The sequence below is a fragment of the Aptenodytes patagonicus genome, chromosome 7 (assembly GCF_965638725.1).
Source record: "Aptenodytes patagonicus chromosome 7, bAptPat1.pri.cur, whole genome shotgun sequence".
Classification (NCBI taxonomy): Eukaryota; Metazoa; Chordata; class Aves; order Sphenisciformes; family Spheniscidae; genus Aptenodytes; species Aptenodytes patagonicus.
Genome location: NC_134955.1, coordinates 37478213 through 37493004, shown reverse-complemented (window position 1 = coordinate 37493004; position 14792 = coordinate 37478213). Strand labels below are relative to the sequence as shown.

Sequence of the window (14792 nt, the reverse complement as noted above, 5' to 3'; positions counted from 1 at the left end):
CTACAGCCTTCCTTTTAATTATTAAGTACTATTCCAGCCAGCTTTATGAAATCCATTTAACTTAGGGGCCCAGGTCTTAGTAGTAGAAGCTAAACTGTAACACTCTGACTGTGCTAACCGTCTGTGAGATCATTTTCAGCACCTGGAGCCCTGTAACCCCTTTTCTTCTCCTCTCCTGTGTGCACCTTGTCTTTGTACCCTGTCCCTCGGCTGGCCATGTAATGCCCCATGAAGCAGTCATGTCCCTCCATCATGGGACTGTGTTTCAGAGGTGCAGCAAGTGAAGTGCGGATGGATGGGAAGCCAGGACCAGCAAGCCGTGGAGTTATCTCTACTTGGCTTCCTGTGCTCAAGCCCTTCACACACAGACAGGTTTCAAACACATAGTGGGGAGGAGACAGGGCAGCTTGGCAGAGCCACACGACTGACTTCAGGCCCTGGCACGAAGCAAAATTCCTGGGGATTAGATTAAGAGACCTTTAATGTGGACAGTTAGAAGGTCTGGGTTTAAGGGCATCCTATCGTATTTCAGAAATGAAACTCTCATCAACACCACACAGGCCTAGCAGCACTGAACACAGTATTGCCTAAATACTTTTAGAAGCTGAATACCTAAGATAATAAAGCTGTTTTCTGAAAATGTATTTTTTAAGGTGTTAAAGTCTAAGCTATTTTCATTAATTAGTCATAATCATTTTAATTATGGAAAAACTTGAGTTTAAATTGGACGTTAAATACACTGAACATTTGGCTTTGAAAAATGAGTAGAAAACTAGGAGTCATCATCACCAGACAATACATAATAATAAATATCAATTAATATATTTTAATTTAAAAAAAAAAAAAACAAACCACAAAACCAATCTGCTAAGTACCACAAGTTACCTGTTGCTCTCTTCACGTTGTTCTTTTCATTGTCAGTCATGTAACGGACATTATCCTGGCACCATGGGTTTGAATCTTGGTAACTGACTTGAAGAGAGTGGGAAGGAATTTAATTTTTCAAAAAAACAGCAGGTGGAAAGTGACTTGGTAAAGATGACAGTTGACTGAAAAAAAACCAGCTGCCTACTCTTTACCCAAACACATGGTCTTTGGAGCAGCTGAAACTGAAAATTTTGACACTAAAGGATGCAGCTTGCTTTGCTTCATGCCATATCATCACATCCAGCAGTATTAACAGCATACATCAACCAGAATATCTTCTTCACAGAACATGCCAAACATTCACAAGCTGCTCTGCATCTGATACACAGTAACTGCTGAAAGCGGAGGACCTCTCAAAACGTACCTTTTGTTCTGCAATTAGCTTATGGTTTCTCAAGCAGGAAATCAGCTTCAGGGGTGGTGGTTTTTCTGCAGCTAACATAACCAACGTAGGAATTGTTTGATCTTTGCAGGTTTTTAAACGGATAGTTTTGTGCAGAGTCAATAGAGTGAAGTATCTCTGTAGCTACCTGAAAATATCTCATAAAGCTATAAATAAATGGATGTAGAAATTACTGAAATGAGAATGTCTTCACATTCCAATAATTTTTTTTATTCTACATTTAGCTGTCTTGAGAGCTTGTGTATTTATGAAAGACTGAAACCAAATGGAAGAAGTAATATGCTTATGCAATAATATGCTAACAACTTTGTTTCCTCTAAAACATGAACAAGGGAAGTTTTGTTTGTTTGAGGATTACACGATGTAGGTTATTTAAAGAAGTATCTGACTGGTAAAGGGAAAAGTATCTCAACTGAAATGGGGAAAGGCAGTCCTACAGCTGTGACACAGGAACTGGTGGATGCCAGTCTTCCATTCCTGGCAAAATTTCCTCCGAGAGCATGTGCAATTCATAGTCTGTTTCTATTGGAAATGACTCATTTTCACTTTTCCTTTCTGACGAAAACAGTTACAAATACCACAATCTGAAAAGTGCAGTATTTCTTTATTTTGCTGTATTCCTTTATTTTTTTATTTTTGAATGAAACATGGGTTATAAACATGTACTTGATGGAATACAGTACTCACAAGATATTGTGGCAATTTAAGAGTAAATTAAAATTGGATGTAGCGTGGGAAGCTAGGATGACACGTAGCATTTTCACCTTGACAGCCTTTCACTGGAGGTGGCACAGCAACAGATCTTGACACATCTTGACACCAGTGTGAATGCCTTCAAGTGGAAGGCAGGTAATGTTTTTCAGATGCAGTAAGAATCTAAACTTATCAGTAGTCACGAGACAAAAAAACCCAGAAGAACTTCTGCATTTCCTAGACGACTGCTGATCATGTGTGTGTATTTTTAGGAGCAAAAGTAAGTAACTAAAAATAAAATAAATTTTAAAATAACGTATAAATAACATATATGTAAAAATAGCTATATATAAGTAGTTGGAACTACTTTGCCTAGTAGAGTAAAGCTGTGGAAAAAGTCCCATATGACAATTTGGAAAATGGAGATATTCAGAAATGTCATGTTAAAAAGTGCAAAATTCCAGAGATCACAAAGAATGGAGGAAATTTAAGTATACAGCAGTAGGTTCTTATTTGCCTCTTTCGTTAGCTGTGCCAAGAAACTTTTTTGTTCTTTTTTCTTCTGAGCTGCTGTCTTAAGTTCTCATTCTCGATGGTTTTAGTCTCTTTCAGCCATCTTTTACATTTTCTCCTAAAATAATTGAAAATAATAGATGAGCAGACACTTAATTCTAATCCTGTAAATTAAACAGTTTTATGACATGAAATTTCAAATTTGTTTTATTAGGATTGCTGACTACGTTAACATTAAATACAGTCAGTTTTCATTTATCTAAGGTGATGAGGAATGAGATAACACAGTTAAAACATACATAATACAATACTTAGGTAATAAAGCTAGAAGAATATACGATGAGATGTGATAAAGAAAAGATTAACCATTGAACAATGCTTAGCTGTGAAGTGCAGATGGTTTCAAAAGCCTGCAAGCTCACACAACGAGGCATGTTGTCCTGGTTTCGGCAGGGATAGAGTTAATTTCCTTCCTAGTAGCTGGTACAGTGCTGTGTTTTGGATTTAGGGTGAGAACAATGTCGATGTTTTAGTTGTTGCTAGGTAATGTTTACACTAGTCAAGGACTTTTCAGCTTCCCATGCTCTACCAACTGAGAAGGCTGGAGGTGCACAAGAAGCTGGGAGGGGGCACAGCCAGGACAGCTGACCCAAACTGGCCAAAGGGACATTCCATACCACGTGACGTCATGCTCAGTATATAAAGCTGGGGGAAGAAGAAGGAAGGAGGGGACGTTTGGAGTGATGGCGTTTCTCTTCCCAAGTAACCGTTACGCGTGATGGAGCCCTGCTTTCCTGGAGATGGCTGAACACCTGCCTGCCGATGGGAAGTAGTGAATGAATTCCTTGGTTTGCTTTGCTTGCGTGCGTGGCTTTTGCTTTACCTATTAAACTGTCTTTACCTCTACCCACGAGTCTTCTCACTTTTACCCTTCCGATTCTCTCCCCCATCCCACCAGGGGGGGAGTGAGCGAGCGGCTGCGTGGTGCTTAGTTGCCGACTGAGATTAAACCACGACAGTCACACAGTCCCACTGCTTCTACCCAGTTAAAGTTACTGATGCTTTATGAAAAAAGAGGTTGCGTAGGTCAGTGGGTCATTAGTGGGACTGAATTTCAAGAGACCTGGATTCTGTATTTAGCTTAGCCATTGACCTTCCTAGACAAGCCATATCATCGATCTGTGCCTCTTCTACCTAATAATATGTGCTGCCTTGTTTATTTGGATTCCAAGCTTTTCCTAATAGGTCCTGTCTCCTACTGGATTTACGTAGCATCTAGCATAGGGAGACTAAAATGCTAGCTAAGTCCAGCAGGCACATCTGTAATATAAATGTGTAAAAAGAAAAGGAAGGGGAAAAAAAGAAGTAACAAAAATAACAGTGAATATTCTTGTTCATATACAATTATCTTTTCTGCTGGAGGGAAAAAAAAAGTGAATTTGTATAAAGAAATTAGATTAAAGCAACTCCAAAGATGAAAAGAATGGAAAAAGAATTGGGGGAATATATTAAATAAACCCACAAAATAATTATCTACTGTCCTTTAAACATTCAGTAGACAGAGAGCCTTTTACAGATGGAGGTTTAAGAGGAGCCCAGGACCACACAGCAGGAGAAAGACAGAGTTAGAAACGGGCCAGATTTCCCATCCCAAGCACTGGGGTATCATAACAATCCCACAATGAAAACCTGTGTAACTGATGAGTATAGGATGACTAGGGGGAAAACTGAGGAAGGAAAGCCTGTGTGTGCTCTTCAAAATAATTTTGCTTAAAACCACACGTCAGGTTGTTGTTCCTAGGACAAAGTGTGCACTTGATTACAGATATGCACAGCAGAGCCCTCCAGTGACATGTACATCACCATGCAGAAACTAAACAACAACGCCATCATGAATATCATCTACAGATTTTATTTCTTCAAACACTCTCACTGTTGGTATGTTAAAACAGCTTATTTCTGCCTCGCTGCACACAGGAAAACCCCATTCCATAACAGAAACAGAGAATGGGGTTAAAAAAGGGGATCTGTGGCTTCTGTTCTCTGCTGTATTCCAGTAAAGTTCTCCTTTGAATTAGCAGATCAAATTTAGTTACTGCTTGTTTTTGTCCAACCCCAACTCTAGTCCTAGATACAGCAGCATGCTGTACTCAGCCTGCACTGAGTTCCTAAAACTGCATACGTTCCATTGCAAAATGATCTAGTGATCATTGTCTCTACCGACACATTACACTCGTAAATTGTTTACATTATAAGGCTATTGTGAAAGTAGTTTGAGACAACTGATCTGTAGTGACGAAAAATACTTCTATAACATTCAAATCCTTTAGCACCCTTCAAACATTCCAAAAACCAAAGGACACTAATTGTGTAGGCACAGCTTCAAGCTTAAAAACCTTTTTATGCAAGAAATTAAGTCTTCATCAAGAAAATAACTGTTGAAATCTTAATATCTTTCAATGACAGCCACATTTGAAGAGCAATTTTATAGCATAATGATCCTTGTTGCATAATTTGGACAGGCTTTTGTTCTCATTTTAATTTCCCATACACAGCTTGCTTTACCATCTCTCCTTCCCACACCGATTGAAAGGGAGAGATCAAAAGTCAGGAGAGAAAACATCAAGATTTGGGTCTGGAGTTAAACTTCCAAAGATTTCAGAACAGCTGCTGCTTCAAACATGCTATGGCATATCTGACTAAAGCCTTGGGTGCCTCATATAACACTTGGGCAGCTGCATTCCACCTCAGATCCCACTGTAGGCACAAGTCCAGAACAGCAACTTTAAAACCCCCACTCAGCCTCCACCCAGGACTAGAAGTATCTAAACTTTCTGCTCTTTGATTTTTATATTCTCAAGGCATCTCGAATATGAACCTGCCCAGAATATGTGCCAGAAGAAGAGGCATTTTTTTCCATTCTACTTCACCTCATACCAAAGGTTGTCTGAAATCTAGAAATTAGTTTCTTAGTCTAAACCTTCCTCCAGTAATGATCTGATGGGCTTCCTCAAAATAGGCCCATAGATCTGGGTAGACTATAAAATGGAGTTTCAGATTCTTGCTTTATTATCAGTGTAGCTGGAGAGGTTTATACCCATCTTTTATACAATTTCATAACAGTTACAGCATTTGCCAAGGAATGCAATTTTCAGTTTTTTGTGCCCAAGAGAGTCAAACACACATCATTCTCCCATTAGAAAAACTGTCTAACCATCAGTTGTTACCCTTAGTACATCAATTGCTGGATTATGATATACAAGAGGTCAGACTAGACAATCTAAGAGTCATTTCTGGCTTTAAACTCTATGATAATCTATGAAAACAAATGTGTTGCCATAAATAAATAAATAAATAAATAAATAAATACGGCATTTTGCCTCTGAGTCACTACGTTCACAACGTGACAACAATTTGCTAAGGCAACAATGAAAAACTAAAATCTTGTCCTTCTGGAATATTGTGACAAGTTCTGTGACACAAAACATGATGCTTTGTGTCCATCTAACTTTTGCCTTGGGGTCTGCCCAAGTCAATGCCTTTGTAGTTTCAACTGACAGGATTTCAGCAGGTGAGCTGAGTCCTACATATAGTGTATGAAGCACTTCTGATCTCAAGTATTCTATAAATGTGGAGTAATGTAAGACAAATCTTAATTTCCTTTCCATGTACAGAATTATACCAGTCTGAAGCTTTTATTTCCTCCCAAGGAAGTTTTATTAACCCTTAAACTCTAGAAACATAGGTCTTCAGAATGAATGCGTTGTCTCAGTAATACATTCTCAGCATGATTACTTCAATGGATCAAAACCGTATCTCTTCAGAGAAGAAACCTGTACTGGGTTTGCATGGCAAGGTTTTGGTAGCAGGGGGCTATAGGGGTGGCTTCTGTGAGAAGCTGCTAGAAGCTTCCCCTGTGTCCCATAGAGCCAATGCCAGCCGGCTCCAAGATGGACCCACCACTGGCCAAGGCCGAGCCCATCAGCAACGGTGGTAGCGCCTCTGGGATAACATATTTAAGAAGGGCAAAAAGTTGCTGTGCAACAGCAACTGCAGTCAGAGAGAGGAGTGAGAATATGTGAGAGAAACAACTCTGCAGACACCAAGGTCAGTGAAGAAGGAGGGGGAGGAGGTGCTCCAGGCGCCAGAGCAGATATTCCCCTGCAGCCCGTGGTGAAGACCATGGTGAGGCAGGCTTGTCCCCCTGCAGCGCATGGAGGTTAACGGTGGAGCAGATATGCATGTGCCCAAAGGAGGCTGTGACCCCATGGAGAGCCCACGCTGCAGCAGGCTCTTGGCAGGACCTGTGGACCCGTGGAGGGAGGAGCCCACGCTGGAGCAGCTTTGCTGGCAGGACCTGTGACCCCATGGGGGACCCACGCTGGAGCAGTCTGTTCCTGAAGGACTGCATCGTGTGGAAAGGACCCACGCTGGAGCAGTTTGTGAAGAACTGCAGCCCGTGGGAAGGATCCATGTTGGAGAAGTTCACGGAGGACTGTCTCCGGTGGGAAGGACCCCACACTGGAGCAGGGGAAGAGTGTGAGGAGGAAGGAGCGGCAGAGTCAATGTGTGATGAACTGACCACAACCCCCATTCCCCATCCCCCTGTGCTGCTCGGGGGGAGGAGGTAGAGGAAATCGGGAGTGAAGTTGAGCCCAGGAAGAAGGGAGAGGTGGGGGGGGGAAGGTGTTTTAAGATTTGGTTTTATTTCTCATTACCCTACTCTAATTTGATTGGTAATAAATTAATTTTCCCGAGTTGAGTCTGGTTTGCCCGTGACAGTAATTGGTGAGTGCTCTCTCCCTGTCCTTATCTCAACCCACAAGCCTTTTGCTATATTTTCTCTCCCCTGTCCAGCTGAGGAGGGGAGTGATAGAGCGGCTTTGGTGGGCACATGGCATCCAGTCAGCATCAACCCACCACAAAACCATACTGCCTTTGGTTCATTTTTCAAGCTAACTAGGCAATGCGTCCATATCTTTCCAACTGAAGTGGGAACTGGGAAGATACATCTCTTGGGTACACATATAACAGACATAAGATACCTGAAAGTCTTACGCAAAAGCAGAAAAATACACAACCCATCACTCTTTCCTGAGAGTGAATGAGAAATCATTTCTTCACATTGCAAATACTGACAAAATTGTTCAGTGACTCAACTCCATTAATAACCTCATAGAGCCTAGCAACTGCTTCCCTTACAGCTCAAATCAGTGTCACACAATTGTATTCTAAAATAGTGGTTACCCAAATAAACTGAATTCTTGACACAGAGTTTTTAAAAACCCAGATTTTGCCTTGGATATAAAATTTCCAACCCTTCAATGAAGTAACTATTTATTATTTCAAAATTAAAGTATCCTACCAGAAACATTCCATAATCCTCTAAACTCAGTCTCTACTTACATAGAGTTGAGAAAAGGAAATTAAAATTCCTATTACCAGTATCATCCCTAAGTTCTAGGATTCACAAGATATTAGAGGGAGCCAGTTGATGAAAAAAATCAGTTTCTCCTTTACCTAACAAGAAGTTTATGAAAGGGATGTGCTGAAAAAAGAGCTTGTATTAAGTAGAGTTTAAAAAGAAAATGGAGGGTGAGAAGTGAGAGGAAGAGATGCTTTTTTTTCTTCTGAGTGCCACTATAGACCCTTGATTCAGACCTGGTTAGAGGAAACTATTATGGTTTGGGGTTTTTTTGTCTGATAGCAGCATTAAATCTATGGTACTGCATCCTTCTTCCCTTTTTTCTCTTTTTTTTCCCTCTGAAAGGGAGATGATTACCATTTTGCTCTGCCCTGAAGATCTTGCTTGAGACTGAATAAGCTATTGTTGTCCCTGCGTTTAGAGAACAAGCAGACTTGCAATAGATGCCTTGAAAACTTGCTGGGGAAGTCTGCAATCTTTGCTGATGCGGGAAGAGGTGCAGCAGCAGCTAAGACCCAGATTTCCAAATAAGCTTGTATCGCTGCAAGATATAAACAAACAAAAGCATTTCTGTACAGTAGTGCAGGGTAACTGTCATTATCCTACCTATATCCTTAAACCAGGTTTGTAGATAATAGCTCTTGTAAGAACAACTGGTATAGGTGGGAAAAAACCCAGCTAAGCCTTTAAGCACTTGGGCTCTTTTTCAAGTCTAAACCAAAAATACTGGGTATAAAAGCTACCCCCTCCCCACAAAAACCAAACCAAACCAAAACAAGCCATCCAAAACAAAAGTTAGAAACGATTTTAAATTGTTATTAGATAAATCTATCACACCCGGATTTCAAACTGGGTTTGCTTTGTATACCTTTAAAGTAAAAGTAAAAAGTAAAAACCTAAACATAGAATTGCTATCCTATAGATAGCAATAGAATAGAAGAGACTGCTATGAGTATCTTCCCTAAGAAATGGAGCGCTCTAGGAAAATTGAATGGGGGTAAAAGATTATCCACCCTGAGGCTACTTATCCTGAATTATCGATATTGCCTAGGACGTCAACAAAGCACTGACTGCTTTTTCTATCTACTATAGGCTACTATTTGTAGAACTACTAAAACTTTTAAGGTTTTTTTCTAGTATTGTTAAAGAAAAGCATGCTTTCCAGGACAGCGGCCTGAATTCTGGGAAATCTTTCCTGGGCTTTTGGATGTATTTATGTACTTGGGTCCTCCCCTGGATTCCCAGTTGTCATACACATATGTTAAGGTGGAAATATGCATCATCAACCTCCGTGTTCGCTTTAGCCTCCTTTTACCTTTCAGATTTCTGTTAAATAAACCTTATTTAAACTGGAGAATGCAACTCCTGCCTCTCCATTTTGACTCTTCTTTCTGGGTACCTCTGTTCTTTTGTCCTGGTTTTGGCAGGGATAGAGTTAATTTCCTTTCTAGTAGCTGGTACAGTGCTGTGTTTTGGATTTAGGGTGAGAACAAAGTTGATAACGCACCGATGTTTTAGCTGTTGCTAGGTAATGCTTACACTAGCCAAGGACTTTTCAGCTTCCCATGCTCTACCGACTGAGAAGGCTGGAGGTGCACAAGAAGCTGGGAGGGGGCACAGCCAAACTGGCCAAAGGGACATTCCATACCATGTGACGTCATGCGCAGTACATAAACTGGGGAAAGCTGGCTGGGGGGGGCCGCTGCTCGGTGACTGGCTGGGCATCGGTCAGCAGGTGGTGAGCAATTGTACTGTGCATCACTTGTTTTGTGTATTATTATTATTATCATATTATCATTTTATTTCAATTATTAAACTGTTTTTATCTCAACCCACGAGTTTTTCTAACTTGTGCTCTTCCGATTCTCTCCCCCATCCCACTGGGTGGGGGGGGGAGTGAGCGAGCGGCTGCGTGGTGCTTAGTTGCCGACTGAAATTAAACCACAACATCTTTTTAATGTTACTACTAAGGTAGGAAGCAAACCAATTGCTTCTTATATCTTTTAACTTGTAATGCAATATTTGCAAGCTACTGAGGTGAACGTTACTAGTCTTCATTTACTATTTCCATCTTGAGTAGACCATCAGTTGGTCTGCCTTGCTTACATGTTGCTTAAGCTGCCCCACAGTCTATGATGTCAATAAAATAGAAATCTATAACTATTCGAAGTATGTTATGGTTGTATCAAGCTATATTTTAACTCATGAAGTCAGCTGTGGTTTAAGCAGCAGATGTGAAAGTCTGTGTCTGTTAGACGGCTTGTTCAACTCTGCTTTTATTTTAAAGGTACATCCTGCAGCTTGATGTACAGATCGATGTTTTGGTTTTACCAGAGAATATTATGCATTGAGGAACAGCTTAAAACATTGTCCTTGTTAGAGGTACCTTAACACCTTTTACTTTAAATTCTGTGTTTTAGGGTTGAAAACAATGGGTGAAGATTGCACGTCTAGTTGTTAAATCATTCTATCACAGGTAAATTGCCAGCTTCAGACCATTCAACCACTCAAGCACAAGAACTGGAAGTGAGAGAAAACCAGAAAAGAGAGAACAGTCTTCCTACTAGCGTTGTTAAAGATAAAATGAAATGTATTGTAAGTGCAAAATGTCATGCACAGTATCAAGTATAAACTCTTACCTTCAGCCATGCTTGAAAACATCAAGTACTTACAACAGAAAGTGTCTACGTTGAGTTGAATTGACCAGTGTGGTATCATCAGTAGCTAAGCTGCTTGGAATCAGCACTCTTCAAATTTCACATGCTGGTTTCCAAGACAGTATGTGGCTTCAAAAAAATTGTCCCTCTCCTTAGTGTGGTAAAAGGAATTTTTCAAATTTCTCAGCCTATTCAACAAATCTTGTTACTTTCAGTCATTTTCTGATTCTTTATTTTCTAGCAGAGTTCCAGATGATGTGGTGAACTTGAAACCTGCTCACAGTCAATTGATTTATTCTAATTAGCATTTGAAGGTGTCAGAAGTACTGTCTCCAGCCCCAAAGAAGAACAGGTAAAATGCTTCCTCAGTGCAATAGCCATGGAAGTTTAGTCACGGACTGAAGATCCTAGCCTAGTTAGAATCTGCCTATGAAATCTTCAGGCTTTTCCAAAGTTTCACCTACATAAATTAGAGATGCAGCTATCCTTTCCCTCACATGGTGATTCCTCCGTTCCTTCAAACCTGTGGTCTTGCAGAGTAAATGGAGGAAAGGTATGCTGTATACTGCTGTTCTCTGAGAGCTGTCCCAAAATTTCACTAGAAAAACTTATTTGACTACAGCACTAGCGAACATAAAAAACAATTACTACTTTTCACAAAATCAAGTTTTAGAATATTTCAGACAAAATACTGATGATTCTTAGTGTGAAACATTCAAACTCGAATGAGTTAGCTTTGATAATCTCTCCCCAAGAAATCTGTATATGGAGCAAGCTCAGATATAGAGTTAACAATTTATACAATTGATACTAGGGTTTTAAGATTGTCATATCTAATTTTCTGCAATAGTCTCTTCAAAAACCTGAAGTGACAAGATGGTAAGTTGAGACCAAATTCGTAACCCAAATGAAATGTGGGTTAAATAGAATTATTCTATCTTCAAACCATGGTTCAGAGGAAATTCATGTTGAACGTCAGTTTGGAAGACACTCTTTCTAACCTTATTTTCTAACTCCAAATAAACTTTAAATCCTCTTCCTTACTATTTTCTTGGTCTGGAATTAGTTTTCATCAAGCTAGTCACAGAGGTAGGGGATATAGTTAACCTTAAATGTTGAAGGTTATCCAGATTGTTTTGCTTCTGACATAATTCTGAATGGTTGCAAGTAGGGACACCGTTGCCTGAGACTGATCCCCCCCGGCACTTTCAGTCCTGGGCAAAATTGTTTTTTGAAGACAAGACAAAGCAGCGGAGGGAGTGGGAGATGGAAAAGGGACATAACAAACATAAATGCAGGCTGAACAGCATGGAAGGATGACAACTGGGAATCGGAGTAAATAATTCCTCATTAAGAGAGAAAGCCAGGAAGAGACAAGAATGAGTAAGGATGTTCAGAATAAACTGTACTAGTAGTCGGACTCTGAGGACATCAATGCGTAAACGTCCCTCGTGCAGCTATTTTTCACAGTTTCTCCTGGATGGTATGGTCTGGCTTTCTGCCCTCATGATCTTTCTTTTTCATGATCGGCCCTTATGATCTTTCTGCCCTCAGCTGGTTTGCTTGAAGTACTAAGGCAAAACCAGCCCTTGTATTGCCAGAATGAAGGATACTTACACTCTTTCCCACCACGTTCTGAGTTTGTTCAGGGAGGGGTACTTCGGAGTAAGGTCTGTTTTCCGTACTCCTCATGATGTTTCTCTGCTCGTTGAAGTAGCTTGTTTCTGCTTCCTCTGGCTGAGTTTCTGGTTGGTTTGACCACTGACTGTTCTGAGTGGTTACTGAAATGAGACTATTAGTAAACATTTGACTTCTTTTTTTAAAGCTCTCATTTCTGGAGTAGCTTCCAAAGTTCACAAAATGCCATGCTAAATGTAGGTGCTCACGGGGGTTTTTTTCTCCCAAAATGTAAACATATACATTTATATGGATAGTGCAAAAAAGTGTCTGTGTGTGTGTGTACAAATACATTTGTGTATTACATGCTGGATGCGAAAAGGAGTGTAAGCCTGGCTCTCCTGATGACAAAAAGAGTTATGCCATTCACTTCATTCAGGACAGGATTTCACCCATATAGCCTCTGAAAATTAGAATTATTTAAAATGCCAGAAGCTTGGCATGTCAATTCTTAGACAATTCTGTGGGGGAAAAAAAGTAGCCAAATAGCTGTTTACTTCATTTTTTCTAACTCAGTTTTGAAAGAGTGAAATAGATTTGAGTTGGGATACTACAACTGGTTCCAAAAAAGATGCCTCGTTCTTATTTGCAAAGTAATTTTTCGGCTCCAGTCTCTACCTGTAAATAAAGCAGAAATATGTTAATAGTCACCTAAAGGATTCTAAAATATTTGACAAATGTTTTTGACAAAATTGCTAGATAATACTATGGCTTTAAATATCTTCTGCAAAATGTAAAAAGATTACCTCCATCCTTTTTGGGGAAAAAAATACAGCACATGCTATCACCATGTGTTTTTTCTTATGTGAATACTGAACAGAAAATTCTTAACATAAAAAGTTGTGATATATTTACCAGATCATAGCTCCCTCTTGTGTAATTCATCATTACTACAGAAAACTACGTTGGATAGAGATTGCTTAAATTAAATTTTATGACACCTATTTATTTTATGCCTTTAATTCTACTTTTCTCATCAGTGATATTTTAGGGTTTGGAATTCTGTATTTTCATGTACTTTCAATGACAGATATCCAGGACAGATAATAATACTTATAGTAAAGCTGCACTAAAACTACATTTAGAGGAGTACTTTTGCTCAGTGACATGATTTTGACATCTGTAATCAAAATCCTGGGGTTTTACTTAAGAAAATTCATGTCTAATCTGGTACTTATTATTGCTGCTAGGTCTTTCTTCCACGTAACTTTCTAGGGTTTTTTTCCTGTTTATATTTTGATGACTTTAGGAAAAACTCTAGCTATTCTCCTTTTGCTTTATTCTCTAGCTTTTGTGTCCATAGGTGTTCAGAGCACCATAACGTGGTTATTATCATTCTGTGTCTAAGCTTTGTGGTATTCTCTTTCTCTCAGTGAAGTAAGACTCACTTTAGAAGTAGTACCAGAACATGTATAAAGTAACAGCTGGAAAGCTTATTTTTACTACAGCTCTTATTTCTGACTCTACACAGAAAAATTGCATTTCATTAATTTGACTGTTATTAACACTTGAAGAGTTACCTTTGGAATACAAACTTAAAAAAAAAAACATATGCAGTTCTTCCTATAACAACATAGCGCAAAACCCCAAATGACCCTCCTGGAGAAGGTGCATGAGAACATAGTACGGAATAGGTAAGCAAACCCAAATTTATAAAGTACAAACAAACCTGGTGCTAATGGCTTAACTGCCACTTAAACTGTGGTTTTGTCCAGAGAAAATGATGAATCATCTTAGACGGATCCGCACAGACGAAAGCTAATGCAGGAGGAAGTAACATCGCTGACTGAACTAGGTGCGAAGATCCTTAATCTTTTTTCTATCCCAATATACACCACCATTACAATCAAGTAAGGCTGACATCGTGTATTCATTCCTCCTTGAAGAATTCAATTTATCCACAAAACCGCGGTGGCTTACGATTTTAAATTTGAATTTATTTTCAAGTAAACAACCAACCAAACCAACCCCAAACTCGGTAACACTGGCCTGAAACTTGCTGGGGGTGAGGGGAATTTGGAAACGTGGCGGTTTTAGTGCTTGAGGACCCTCCGTCTTGCTGCGCCTGTTGTTCTATCCCGGCTGCTGGCTCGCTCCGTCTCCCACTGCCCAGAGACCGGGCAGCCCCCCGCAGCGCTCGACTGCTCCCCGACGCCGACGCCCCCCCGGCAACCGGCCCCAGGAGTTCCCAGAGGGCGCGGCCCCTCCGCAGTCGCCATAGCACCCTCACACGGGCGGCCGGCAGAGGGGGCCTTTAGGTAGCCAGCGCGATCGCCCGATGGCGGCGCGCGGGGTCTCGGGAGCTGAGGGAGGCTGAGAGGCGGCGCAGGAACCAGGCGCCGCCGGGGCAGCCCCGGCTGGCCGTTGGGCGGCTGGGGCCTGATTTCGAACGGCAAGCGGCCCAATCAGGGGCGCCGGCGGGGTAGGGCGCTGGGTTTGAGCCAGGCGGTTACCGGCGGCGCGGGAGCGGGGCTGGGGCTGGGGCTGGGGCTGGGTC

General features: G+C 40.7%; 1 long non-coding RNA gene across 2 annotated transcripts; it reads right to left on the bottom strand.

Annotated features, from left to right (window-relative positions):
- Window positions 1-1915: 1915 nt before the first annotated feature.
- On the bottom strand, window positions 1916-14489 carry LOC143163486 (uncharacterized). Of its 2 annotated transcripts, none has more exons than XR_012995909.1 (3): window positions 13965-14489; window positions 12236-12913; window positions 1916-2654 (listed from the first exon to the last, which is right to left on the bottom strand). It is a non-coding gene; the product is annotated as an uncharacterized LOC143163486 (long non-coding RNA). The 2 variants fall into 2 exon arrangements; XR_012995910.1 differs by lacking the exon at window positions 1916-2654 and adding an exon at window positions 4311-8502.
- Between the last annotated feature and the right edge of the window lie 303 nt (window positions 14490-14792).